Raw genomic sequence first — 12,262 nt, forward strand, 5'->3', positions numbered from 1 at the left:
CTCTGCAATGACCGTAACTCGTAGAGATGCTGTAATCGGTATGAAAGCTACCGACAATGCCTACGCTGCACCTTCCGCGATGATGTTTCTTACCAGCAGGAGTACCCTTTTTGTGCCCCTGCACTAGGGCTTGAAGAGCAAAGGTCAGAGCACCTCCCTCACAGCTCAACACCCAGGCCTAGGAACATCATTAAATTACCAGCAATATCATCATCACGAAGAATGATGCTAAATACACAGTTTTTAATGGGCTGATGGGTTTTCTGAGCACGTCAGCACAACTGTAGTATACTAGAGACACTCCTCCCTTGATGGTGGGAACAAGCATTAACAGCTGTACGAATTAGCTATTCACTGGAGTATTGCTCTTCTGAACTTGCCATCAGACATAATTCCTACCTGCAGGATGTGAAGTTTGCAGCAGTCGGTGTCTTCATGATGCTGTCTTACAGAATTAAGAAAGTGGCGTATATAAAAATCAGTCAAACGATACCTAAAAATTACTGAAAGAGGTTACCTAGCTGACAGAAAGGAAGAAATACATTGAACAACCCACTCAGAGATTCCGATACAGTAATTTGTCCTCTTCATCCACCCCAAATTGTTAGAGCCGGCTCAGTAAGGCATTTCCTTATACTTTTCACTGCCATGAAGTGGATCTTCTGTCCTGATCTAGCCAGAACTACCGACAGAAGCTGGAGCCAAACCCCCATCAGTGTGCTGGCTAGCTACCCCTCCATCATCTGAAAACCTCATTAGGAAGTGTGCGACCCCCCCCCCCAGTTAGGAAGCCTGGCATAGCCAGTAATTCATCTCTTGCAATTACAGATGCCCCTGAAATAGATTAAATAACTTGCTATCCATCTTCAGAGATGCTCTTATTTGACTTCAGTTTTTCTTGTATTGACAACTGGAAAACATGGATGGATATCTAAATACTGTTAAAGAGATCTGGTATTATCTCCCTGATGTTAGACATCAGGGCTTCACTTGGGTCAAAAAATCTCTCCATTTATAAGAACAATTCCACACAATTCAACAGTTTTTAAAATATTAAAGGATGTCTCCAATAGGCCTAACGATGAGATCACTAATTCTGAAACGACAGAAGCTTATGCAATGGTTTCGAGTCATTTGATGCTGGCAATGACCAAGTATCAATGACATTGTGTTTTTAGGACATAAGAAAAAAGGTCTTTTGGCACTTTAGAGAGGGATTATGACAAAGAGTGCTCAACCTGGATGAGCCAGAGACATTCAAACTGGTCATACACCAAAACATCAGTGAAACAGCATTTTTCCTGCCTTTTGTCATGTTTATCTAATGCTAAGAAGTTAAGTATGATGGATATTTGCCGAGTTTATCCTTGTCAACACAGGCTGTAAGTGAAGATGGTCCCACTTCCCTGACTCTATTCGCCTTCGGAAGCAGCAGAGATACAACCACTGCAGCCACTGCTACCCCTTCCACTGCACACATGCTTCCAGTGAATCTGTGATACAATCCAGTGACACCTACTTGGAAAACCACCATTTTAGCAGGTCCTGTGAAAAAACAAAACAATAGCACATGATCTAGCCACAAACACTAAGACAGGACAAAGACCTACCCTGCGTATAAGCTACTGTTCTCCTGTTTATCTCCTTTCATCACTGAGAATTCAGTTTGACTATGTCCAAAGAGTAACCTGTGTTCTACTCAATTCACCTGTTTTTACCTTTCCCTGAAATAGTACTGACAAATAACTAAAAATACTTGCTAATTAAGGAGTCAAGGAAGGGAGGAATAGTACACACAGCAGGCACCTTCCACCAATCCATGTTATACAGGTGAGATAAAAGGCAAGACCATTTTACAAAAAGGCCTCGAGCAAATGCCATTTTCCATTTGATCCCTTTCTAGCACAGACAAACTACCTAGAGCTTCAAAACAGCTGAATTCAATGCTGGGCGCAAAATGAAAAGGTTGATTACAAATCAACATCTCAACTTTAAGTTCCTTTCAAAAACATTTGAAAAAGGACCTCTCCACATGGATTTTCTCTCTTCTGCCTAAGTTTCTCCTCCAAGCCTCAACACCTTGCACAGTAAGTTCTTTAATATGGAAAACGTATCCAGTGACTTTTTCCTGTGGGTGTTGCTGACAGAGTAGAGGAACGTGACTCACTTCCTGTTTGTTTTTTTTTAAATCCATCGGCAAAATCTGTGGCTGTCTCCTACCCTGACTTCCGGCTCCGGAAGATCTGTGCCCGCTCCCACCCCAGCCAGCCAGCTCTCTTTGCCCCTGTAAAGGGCAGGTGGCTCACAACCGGCCCTGTGCAGCCCTCACAAATTAAAAGACCCCGCAAGCCACGGGTCTGCAGGCAGCAACACCGACGTTTGCTGCGTCCCATATCTGTCGTTAAATCTGTATGCTGACTATTCCACGTAGTAAGCTTCTGGATGCAAGGACTGCCTCTTCCCTTCTGTAGTGGAAATTTCCTAGGGCTAAATAAATAAAAATATAATTTAAATACCTTTCACAACTCTGAGAACTAACAGATTTCCACAAAGTTACAAAAGAGGCAGACACCCCAGAACTTGCACACAGGTTGCCATCAGCAGTCTTACAGTAAGGTGGCCTCGTAACAGAGCTGAGGTGAAGCATTTTTTTGTTTTAACACAGTGATCAACTGATTGTTAACCTCCTTGGTCTCTTCAATGTGAAGACATGGATTTGAACTAAGTAATATCGAAAAAAGGGTCTGCTTTAATTATAACGCCTAGTGAACCACTGACCACACAGAGGTTTTTGTTCAGGACTGCTAAAGAATGAAGTACCAGATCGCAGGACGGCTCAGCTACATCACCACGTGCAACACAAACAGGACTAATGTAACAAAAGATGAGTACTCAAGTCTACAGAAAACACAGCAACTCCACCAAGAGCTCCCAAATTTAAATCCCTACAGATATAAATTACAAAAGCAGCAATCCTCCTGGAAAATTAACATGGAATTCTTGATGTAGAAAACAATCTACAAAAGTAGAAAACAATGTACAAAAGGTGGTATTTTTTTCCCCTCAAAAGGAAACTTGAAAAAGTGTAACTACTGAAACAACTCTCTGAGACGAAAAGGGAGCCATACCTCTCTGAACTACTGCTTCAGTCTTGAGTCTAAAAGGATTTCCTTACAATCACTCACAATAACTTGTTTTGTCTAAAGACTTTGCATGTTAGCTTTTATGTTAGAATATATTCTGAAGCTGCACACTTCTTCACAGGCAAGACAAACTCAAGGTGGTGAGCGATCTGGGTTATTAGGACATGCAGTAGACTGATTAGGAAAGGGATCTGATCATCGTTTATTCTACTACCTGATCATCGTCTATACTACCTGTGGGATCTGCTGCTCCAGCACTGGATTCCTGCCTGTTTCCTTGCTCTAAGTTTCATGGCCTGAAAAACACCTGTGCCACTGCATGTTACTCTTGCATTTTTTTCCCTAAAGAAACAGGGTAGAGAAAGAGGCTGGCTTGATAAGGAAAAAGAAGACACCCCATCTGGACAAGATGACTGCAAAAAGAAAGGAAATTACTGACTCATAATCTGTATATTAAGCTGTTTCACAGGACCTCCCACCCTCAACCTCTCCACTTCCTTCTTCCCTAAAAGCGTGTAAATTTATGGGGTTTTCTCCCTGTATGCTAGCAAAGCTTCACTGTTGTTTAGGCCAAAACACTAATGCTATTGTCACAGAAAAGACGACCAAGGGACAAAATATAGGAAGTAATTCAAGGTGTAACTTTTTTTGCAACTCATTATTCCCCAAAGACAGGGAAAAAAGTCCTAGCAAACACAGCAAGTTCAGCTCCCAGGATCTAGTATTTCAAGGCTGCAAAATGCACATACCACTCTATAACACCAGTAAGAAGAATTAATACATAAACAATGCTTGCTTAACTCACACTGTTGGGTCCCAAAAGTTCAATTAATACCAGTAGATACAAAAACCCCTTCAATCTGTAGCATGGTTTCTTTCTTATAGTAATTACAATAAAACACATATAGATGGTAGAATCAAAAGAACAAGTTTGGGAAAATTATTTTTTTTCTCCTGTATTTTCATGATCTATAAATCAGAAATTGTTTTATTTAAGGGGGACACATTAAGGTTGTATAAGCAAAATTAATTCTGATATGTTCTATCTTACGAGTGTTTGTCCTCACAACCTTCAGAATACCTGAATGTGGTGGTGTACATCCATACACATGCCTCCGTGTGTGCCTCTCCTCCTGTCTCCAATTTCCCTGTTTAAACAAAATCCTAAATGATGAATTCCACTACATAATCATCCGACTGATATCACATAGGCAGAGCTATCACCTGATCTGCCACAGGGACATCTTGAGCTAACCATAAGTCATAGCAACTATAGGTGGTTGTTCTCAGTGTGGAAGAACTATAAAATGGAAGCAGCGTTGCCATAAGGTTTTAGGTATTCTCTGACAGCCAGGTCTTCAAATTCAGAGACCTGGATTACATCCAAGGCACAAGAAAGTGCTATAAACCATTGTATCTACTTCTTGCTATCTGTATCTTAGCTATTTCATCTTCTTTTCTCCTCCAAAACCTGTCTCTCCCACCCAACCTGTTATAATCTAACCTTCTCATGTTCCTCATGCCATACTTGCCCATCTTTGCTGATCATCTGTCAGTCCCCTGTCTAACGTTTCCCCTTTGGCAACACAAGCTGACAGATGCAGTACCCTCCTGATGCAGTACTTTCCATTTCATTAGCACCCAAAAGCCTACTAGCACCTCAGCCCATCCACCATTTCTATGAAACCCATTCGTTTCCTATAGACACCTTTTTACAACAGCCATAGTCTTCATTTCCCACAGCTTCCAGCTTCAGCTTCTGTCTCCTTTAAGGATCAGCCTGTATGCTGGCCTGCTCCAGCTCACAACCCCCGAACCCCCAGAACAGGAGCTCCCTCCTATCCCCTCTATACAGAGGCTGCAGAGTCCAGACTACAGGACAGGTTCTCAGTTCTGGTGCAACTCCAGTGCTGACCATCTCCCAAGGGCAGGGACCTGCAGTCCAGGGGAGAAACCAGGGCCAGCCCCAAGCTCACACATGCTCAGTGGGGGTGGCATCTTCAGAATTTCTAAGCAGCTCTACAATGTCTCCAGCATGCTTAAAGCTACATTTATTCCCTTGACATTGTATCTCTCAGGTAACTCTCACGGGAACATAAGAGAGTATTCTAGCTGTAATGCAATATCAATAACCACATATTATATGTATTTGTATATATACACTTCTATTCTTTTTGATAGTCAAAAACACAGTAACAGGTATTGATGTTCATAATAGTTCATATTCATTTCCCTATCCCACCCATCCACATTAGTGAAAAAGACACCGGCCTCAATACACAGATTCTCTAGAGTGCAGACACAAACCCACTACGTTGCTTAGTTAAGTTAACAATTCTCATAATTCTTATCCACCTACTAAAAAAAAAAAAAAGTGAGACTACTGTTCCCCTGGAAGGGGAACTGAGGTATGGTGGTAAGGGATAGAACTACAGTAGAAAGTGCTGTAATCATTTTAAGTACTAGCCCAAAAAAAGACTCCATGCTTCCACCATCTTCTGGTGAAAATTTACGTGGCAAAGTGCTGAAGCAGACTCAGCTCTATTTACAAATGCTTTAAATACTTGTATCTTTTGCTGAAAAGTAAGCTCAAAGTTTTCCAAGGCAAAGGTAATGTGTATTATATACTTTGAAAACATACAGTGTGGTTTAGTAAATATTTATCATTACTTACTCGCTGGAAGGAAGAAAAAAGAAAAATGGAGCAAAGTACAAACACCTTCCAAAGAATCGAATTTTCTCCTTTTCCAATTTGCGTACCTGTGTTGGGAGGGTCTTTTGATAAAGCCAGTGGCCAACCAGCACATGCTGTTTAATTGTGATGAACAGCATGATGAGGTATGATAAGAACAGCTCAGAAGGCTGAGAAATAGCACTTGCTGGAAATCAATAAGATCTGTTAGGTGTAGAAATCTTCACAGGACCTCTGATGTATGGACATCACAGATCTCTCCCTGCAATGAACTTTCCCGAGATAAAGCTGCTCTTTAAAAGAAAGTAAGTTCCATTGTGCAAAGCGCAGCCCATGCAAAGTCATACGATGAACAGCTCTTCTAACCAGAAATAAACTGCTTCAGAAAATGTAGCTTTTTATTGGAACTGACTTTTGGGGCTCCTTCTGACAGCTGACATCTTTCTCCAAAGCAACACAGCAGAATGTCTGGTATCTGTAAACTACTTTAGATCTCATAGTAACAGAAGAAAAACATTAGATTCACTGTTTAAACAGCGCAATCAGGAAGCACTCTTAGAGAAATTGCCACATCAGATATCACAACTGGGTGGCAATTGGTTTGTAATCTCTGGTATCGGGCCTTCCAGTCCCAGCACCATCTTTCAGAAAAATAGCAGCTGGCACACAAAGATCAGAAACATCAATATTGATTAAAGTTATATTCCAATTTGAAAATTTTAAAGCCATATGAAATTTTCAGACTGCTGGGCTTTGGGGGGGGGGGGGGGGGGGGGGAAAGCAATGTTGGCTTTCAAAACAGGTTTCTGATCTCCTGGAAAATCCAGATTGGTAATGTAGTAAAAGCCAAAATCCCAGCGAGAATGAAGGTGCCCTGTTGTAGGTGCTCTCAACCACGCCACACACATCCCCCCCTTTCTCACAAACCATCTGAATGCAAATGGTCAGGAGGAATCTTAGGCTTACCTCTAATTGTTAAGAGGCTGACACACTTCACTGCAGTTAGAAGCAGAAGAATATGGTAGAGGTAATCTTATGACTGCCGGGCTCTTGGAAGGGCCAGGGGGCTCTGATGAATGTATTTATTGCTGTAATCTTGAGCCAAATGCCTAAGGGTGACTGCTATTTCAAATCCTCTAAAGCCTGTGAAAACAGATAATCCATTGTTTAAAGATTTTAACTAAAAAAGACCAAGGTTGAAAAGCCTCAGGCAGAAAGAACAATGAAACACTAGACAGGAGAGCACTTTGCATTAGTTTGCTGCCCACATATTGCTATGCCCTGACACTATACAAGAAATAGCAGCAATTGGACCTTTGTGCCAAAAAAGAGCTTCTACCGAAGAAGGAAGAAAAAGGGGATTCCTCTGCCCAGTCTCATAGCTACCTGCTCCCAGATGCACTATACACCAAAGGTTTTAAGCCTTAGCAGTGATTAGTTATGCCCAATATAAGCTGCATTAAATAGGCACAGAATTTTTAAAGCACTCAGCACTTGCTCTGGTAATGAGGCCCCTTTAATAAAACGCCTCAAGCTGAATACTTAAATATTATTGCATTCAAAAAAATCAGTAGTTATTTATAACCTCTGCAGCTAGTACATTTAAAGCATGAGGATGCTGCGCTACCAGTGTAATGGCAATGCTGACCTTGTGCAGGAAGTTTGCCAAGCCAAAAAAATGCACTGTATGACTTGCTCCCCAGGAGAGAGACACCATACCCAAGCAACCGCAACAGGGGAAGAACTACTCCACTTGCTGCTCTCATGTACTGCTTCCTAGAATTTGCCATGTCCAAAACCAATAAACACTAACAAACATTTCTAAGAATTCTTGATGTGACGTTTCCTCATCCCTGTTTAAGATGGTCTTGGGTTACAGCAACAGGACAGTCTTTCGCACCAGTATTACCAACTCGAATCTCGATTCAGATCAGTACTAGTCAAAAGCAATTTCTACTTTTTTCTCGTATTCCCCACTGCTCTCTATTTCTGCAGTCTCAGTGAGGCCAGCCTTGAAGGCAGAAGAAAGGGATGAGAAGCCTCCTCACATCCACAGGATGGATTTCACTGCAATAGCCAGTCTGTTCCTGTAACTTTACATAAACAAAACATTTCTTTCTGCTTCTCCTTCAAGACAGGTGGAATCAAGCTAGATGGCAAGATTTTCCTAAAAAATATTACCTAAGGATAATTCATTGCAGGAAATCTAAATTTAAGATTTGAGTATTAGATTATATCCTAATGTCTCTGCATACAAGGTCATTCCCATTTCATTTGGCTGAGAGTTCCCTCATCTTATCCTGGCCGTCACGAAAGCCCTGGCACATGTGCTCACGAGCCTTGCAACCACTTCCCCAGCTTTGTCAGCAGTTTCATAGCTACACTGGAAGACAGCTATGCTAAAAGGTCATGATTGCAAAGGAAGATGGTACTCCATACAGCCCCAGGAAAAGTTACAAATACCACAACAGAGACCCAGCAGCAGAGGCTGTATAACACCAGTGCCAAAGGGTTGTGAAGACAGGACAAAACCAGTAGAGCTCACAACACTCGTTTTCAAGCTTGGTGCCATCAGTCCCATTCTGGTACAGCAAGCATGAGGTTTCTAAATCACTAGCCCATGAAGACCAAACAACCTCTGCATCCCTACCTAATGCTTTCTCCAGATGAAACCTAACGACACGGGAAAAAGGGAATCTCACGTTTGTGGTTTACACCCTACATCTGCATGAAAAGGTGTTTGTCTGTCTTTACTTAGAAGTTTGGTCATTTTTAAAACTACCCAATATAGACTTTAAGACCAAACAGTTTACAGACATACCCTTCAAGAACAGCCTTGTGTCCAGTGCAGACACTGTATCAATTTCCACTGCTTTGTCTTTCAGCATTGCCTCTCACTGATCTTCACCCTTGCACAGGATGCATTTCAGGAAGATATAATTGCAGGAAGGGGAAGGGGCCTGAGCATTCACAACAATTTCAGTCCCCAGAGATCTGTCCAGAATAGTACCATGGGTCAGACCATCAGTGGCATGGTGCTAGGAAAAGGTGTTGAGGAAAACTCAGATATATATATTTTTTTTTTTTTTTTTAAACAAGGTAAGGTATGGAAAAAAAACGAAACCAAGAACCATTCTATGGAAACGTAACTACTTTTCTGACATAACATGTCATGTCTTTTTGGTAAATTGCACAGGAACATAAAGATAATGCAGCACTGCTCATCAGAGAAGCTGGCAGGTCCTGGAGTAGGACACAAAAAAATACAGTGCAGAACCTGCGACCCAAGGTCTGGTCTGCATCTTGATCAGAGCAACTGCTTTCCTCTTCCCCTGGACACATCTCCTTTAGAAATGACTATTGCTATGATTTCTTCAATCTTTCCCCTCAGAGGAAATCACTGATATAAAAATTAACCCAGTATCCAATTAAAAGTGGAAAAGAAAAGGCAGCAATGAAGGGCTGCAGTTACTGGTTCTCAGTCTGCTGGGCATGCAGCTCGGCTCTTAATCATGCTGCCTGCTTCCGATACCCTTCTAGAGTTTGTCATGACCACTGTTAGTTAAGTCTAACCTAGATAAATTTGACATTTAAAAATTTTGCAAGACTGATACAAAGAGAAGTAGCATTAAGACTCCTCTTCAGTTTGTACTACGTGAAATTGTACTTTTAAGGTGATCATCTGGCATGTGTTTAGGTGGTCACACCTCTCCTCCAAGGACAGCAGTCCTGGCACTTCATCAACTCATCCTATCCCCAAGGCACTCTGTGGTGTGCCAATACATAAGTATTTGAGCCTGATTGGGTTTCTTACTGATCAACTGAAAAGTAACTTTTTCCTCTCCTGGAGAATAACACAGCAAAAAAGGAGGTTTGTTTTGCTGTTTAATTTAATTTCCACATCAGTTTCCTGATCCTGCTTGATGAGTGGTTGTGCCCATATTGAGAAGGGTCCATATAGGATTGGATTGCTTTCCTCAGTAGTAGCATCAGCTTAAATGCAAACCAACAGGAGTATGTCCAAGGGGCATCTTCACCCCGTTTTCATTTACCAATGGGAAAAAGCTAAGACTTACAACAATCCCTGAACAGTAGCTCGTTCTTAACCTGCCCACATATGCAATGGAAGACCAAAAGGGACTTCCAAGCTCTGCCTGCTACCACAGGCACTGTATCATCATGTGTGGTTACTGAGGAATTTGTATTTAAAAGTAATGCTGGGAAAGGCAAACATCAATATTTTGTTTCAGGCAAAGCAAGTTCTCCTGCAGAAAGCTCTGTGTTTATATGTTTATGTGGACTTGGGCCATGGAAACATGCCCTGTTCCATGTATGCTTGATACTGAACTATAGATGCTAACACATGATAGCAGCATGTTTTCATGCTAGCCTTGACTCAGGGAAGTAGGCTTGTTCACATCATAGTTTGATACAAGTGGCCAGACCTAAAACAGGAACATAAAGGAAGGATATGGATGAAAGCCTGCAGACAAAACTAAATCAGGAGACAGTGACAGATCTGTGCTTATGAGGAAGATGATTATGACTCAGCCACAAGTAAAGCACATGCAGTTTGAGCTGAAGTATCACTGACTGAATCCAGAACATTTAATTAAAAATGAATAAAACCAACAAAATTACAAGTAACAAAATACATTATTTGTAACTGAAATGGAGGGGGCAGGAGGAAGCTTGACGTTTCAGAGGTGTTCTGGACAATAGATCAGACATGGAGACTAGCAATTTATGCCAGGCTTCAATGCTGGAATGAATCTGCCTCTTTGCAGCTGCCAGACTGGGCCAGGATCGCACTTTATCCCACTGAAAAGACAGATTTGACATTGTGGTAGCTCACATTGTTCTCCTGAAAGTGGATTCTCCCAGCTGATGAAACAGGGAGCTGCAGCAGTCTTCATATGCGGCCACTCTGCATTGATTGATGCAATGTCTACATTAGTTTGCCTGCTCTTTTTTAATACCTCTGCAGCCCTCGATAACTGGAAGGACAAGCAGTTCACCAACAGTAAGGTGCCAACGATTTCAGTTCTGTAGCTCCACAGCCGAGACAAACGATGCCACTTCAAAGACATCTCTACACTTGAAACAGACTCACACACAGGTGATGCCCAGAAGTGAAACACAAACAAGACACGGGTGATGACAGATGGAGGAAGATGACATTTTAAGGAGTCAGCCAAGACACCAACCTTTTCTCCACTGAAAATCTCTGCCTTTAATTAGATTGCAAAGTTCCCAGGCTTACTGTGCTCCTCGTTCACCTTGGGCCATCAAATATTAAGAGGTATTCAGCTTGCTGTGAAATTACATTATTCATCTCAAGCCGGGACCTAGACACAATGTGCCACTGTGTTGGGCCACCCCAAGCCTGACCTCACCATTTGTTCAAAGTTGAAACTTCCAGCAGTGCAAAACTCAAGACTGTGCAGGAGAGAAGCCTGTCTCTTTACAGAAAAAAAAAATCATAGGCCATTACCTGACATTTTGACAATCGGCATCCTTCCAAAGCCAACTATCATCTTAGCCATTAAGGTTTTCAAACTAAGTCCTGCTCATGACCTGGTCTGACTTCTCTGGGACGGGCATGGCTGGCCAGGACCACAGTAAGGTCACAGAATCATAGAATGGTTTGGGTTGGAAGGGACCTTAAAGATCATCTAGTTCCACCCCACCCCACCATGAGCAGGGACACCTTCCACTAAACCAGGTTGCTCAAAGCCCCATCCAACCTGGCCTTGAACACTGCCAGGGATGGGGCATCCACAACTTCTCTGGGCAACCTGTTCCAGTGCCTCACCACCTTCACCCAGTGAAGAATTTCTTCCCTACATCTAACCTAAATCTACCCTCTTTCAGTTTAAAGTCATTACCCCTTGTCCTATCACTACATGCCCCTGTAAATAGTCCCTCTCTGGCTTTCTTGTAGGCCCCCTTTAGGTACTGGAAGGCTGCTGTAAGGTCTCCACAGAGCTATCTCTTCTCCAGGTTGAACAACCCCAAGTCTCTCAGCCTGTCTTCACAGGAGACGTGCTCCAGCCCTCTGATCATCTTTGTGGCCCTCCTCTGGACTCGCTCCAACAGGTCCATGTCCTTCTTATGTTGGGGGCCCCAGAGCTGAACACAGTATTTCAGGTGGGGTCTCACAAGAGCAAAGAAAATGGGGAGAATCACATCCCTTGACCTGATGGCCATGCTTCTTTTGATGCAGCCCAGGATATGGTTGGCTTTCTGGGCTGTGAGCACACATTGCTGGCTCATATTGAGCTTCTCATCAACCAACAGCCCCTCAAGTCCTTCTCCTCAGGGCTGCTCTCAATCCACTCATCACGCAGCCTGTATTTGTGCTGGGATTGCCCCTACCCATATGCAGGACCCTGCACTTGGCCTTGTTGAACTTCTTGAGGTTCCC

General features: G+C 42.5%; 1 protein-coding gene across 5 annotated transcripts in view; it reads right to left on the minus strand.

The window, feature by feature from the left end:
- NDST2 (N-deacetylase and N-sulfotransferase 2) overlaps nucleotides 1-12,262 on the minus strand; it is a 141,865-nt gene that overhangs the window by 121,582 nt on the left and 8,021 nt on the right. The window contains exon 1 of one of the 5 annotated variants that reach the window (XM_030031485.1): nucleotides 6,802-6,978. The exons of the other annotated variants lie outside the window; for them this stretch is intronic. The gene's annotated coding sequence lies outside the window, so the exon portion shown is untranslated. Of the gene's footprint in view, nucleotides 1-6,801; nucleotides 6,979-12,262 lie in introns of those variants that run through there. 5 annotated transcript variants of the gene reach the window in all.

This window comes from Aquila chrysaetos, chromosome 11 (genome assembly GCF_900496995.4).
Source record: "Aquila chrysaetos chrysaetos chromosome 11, bAquChr1.4, whole genome shotgun sequence".
NCBI classification, from domain to species: Eukaryota; Metazoa; Chordata; class Aves; order Accipitriformes; family Accipitridae; genus Aquila; species Aquila chrysaetos.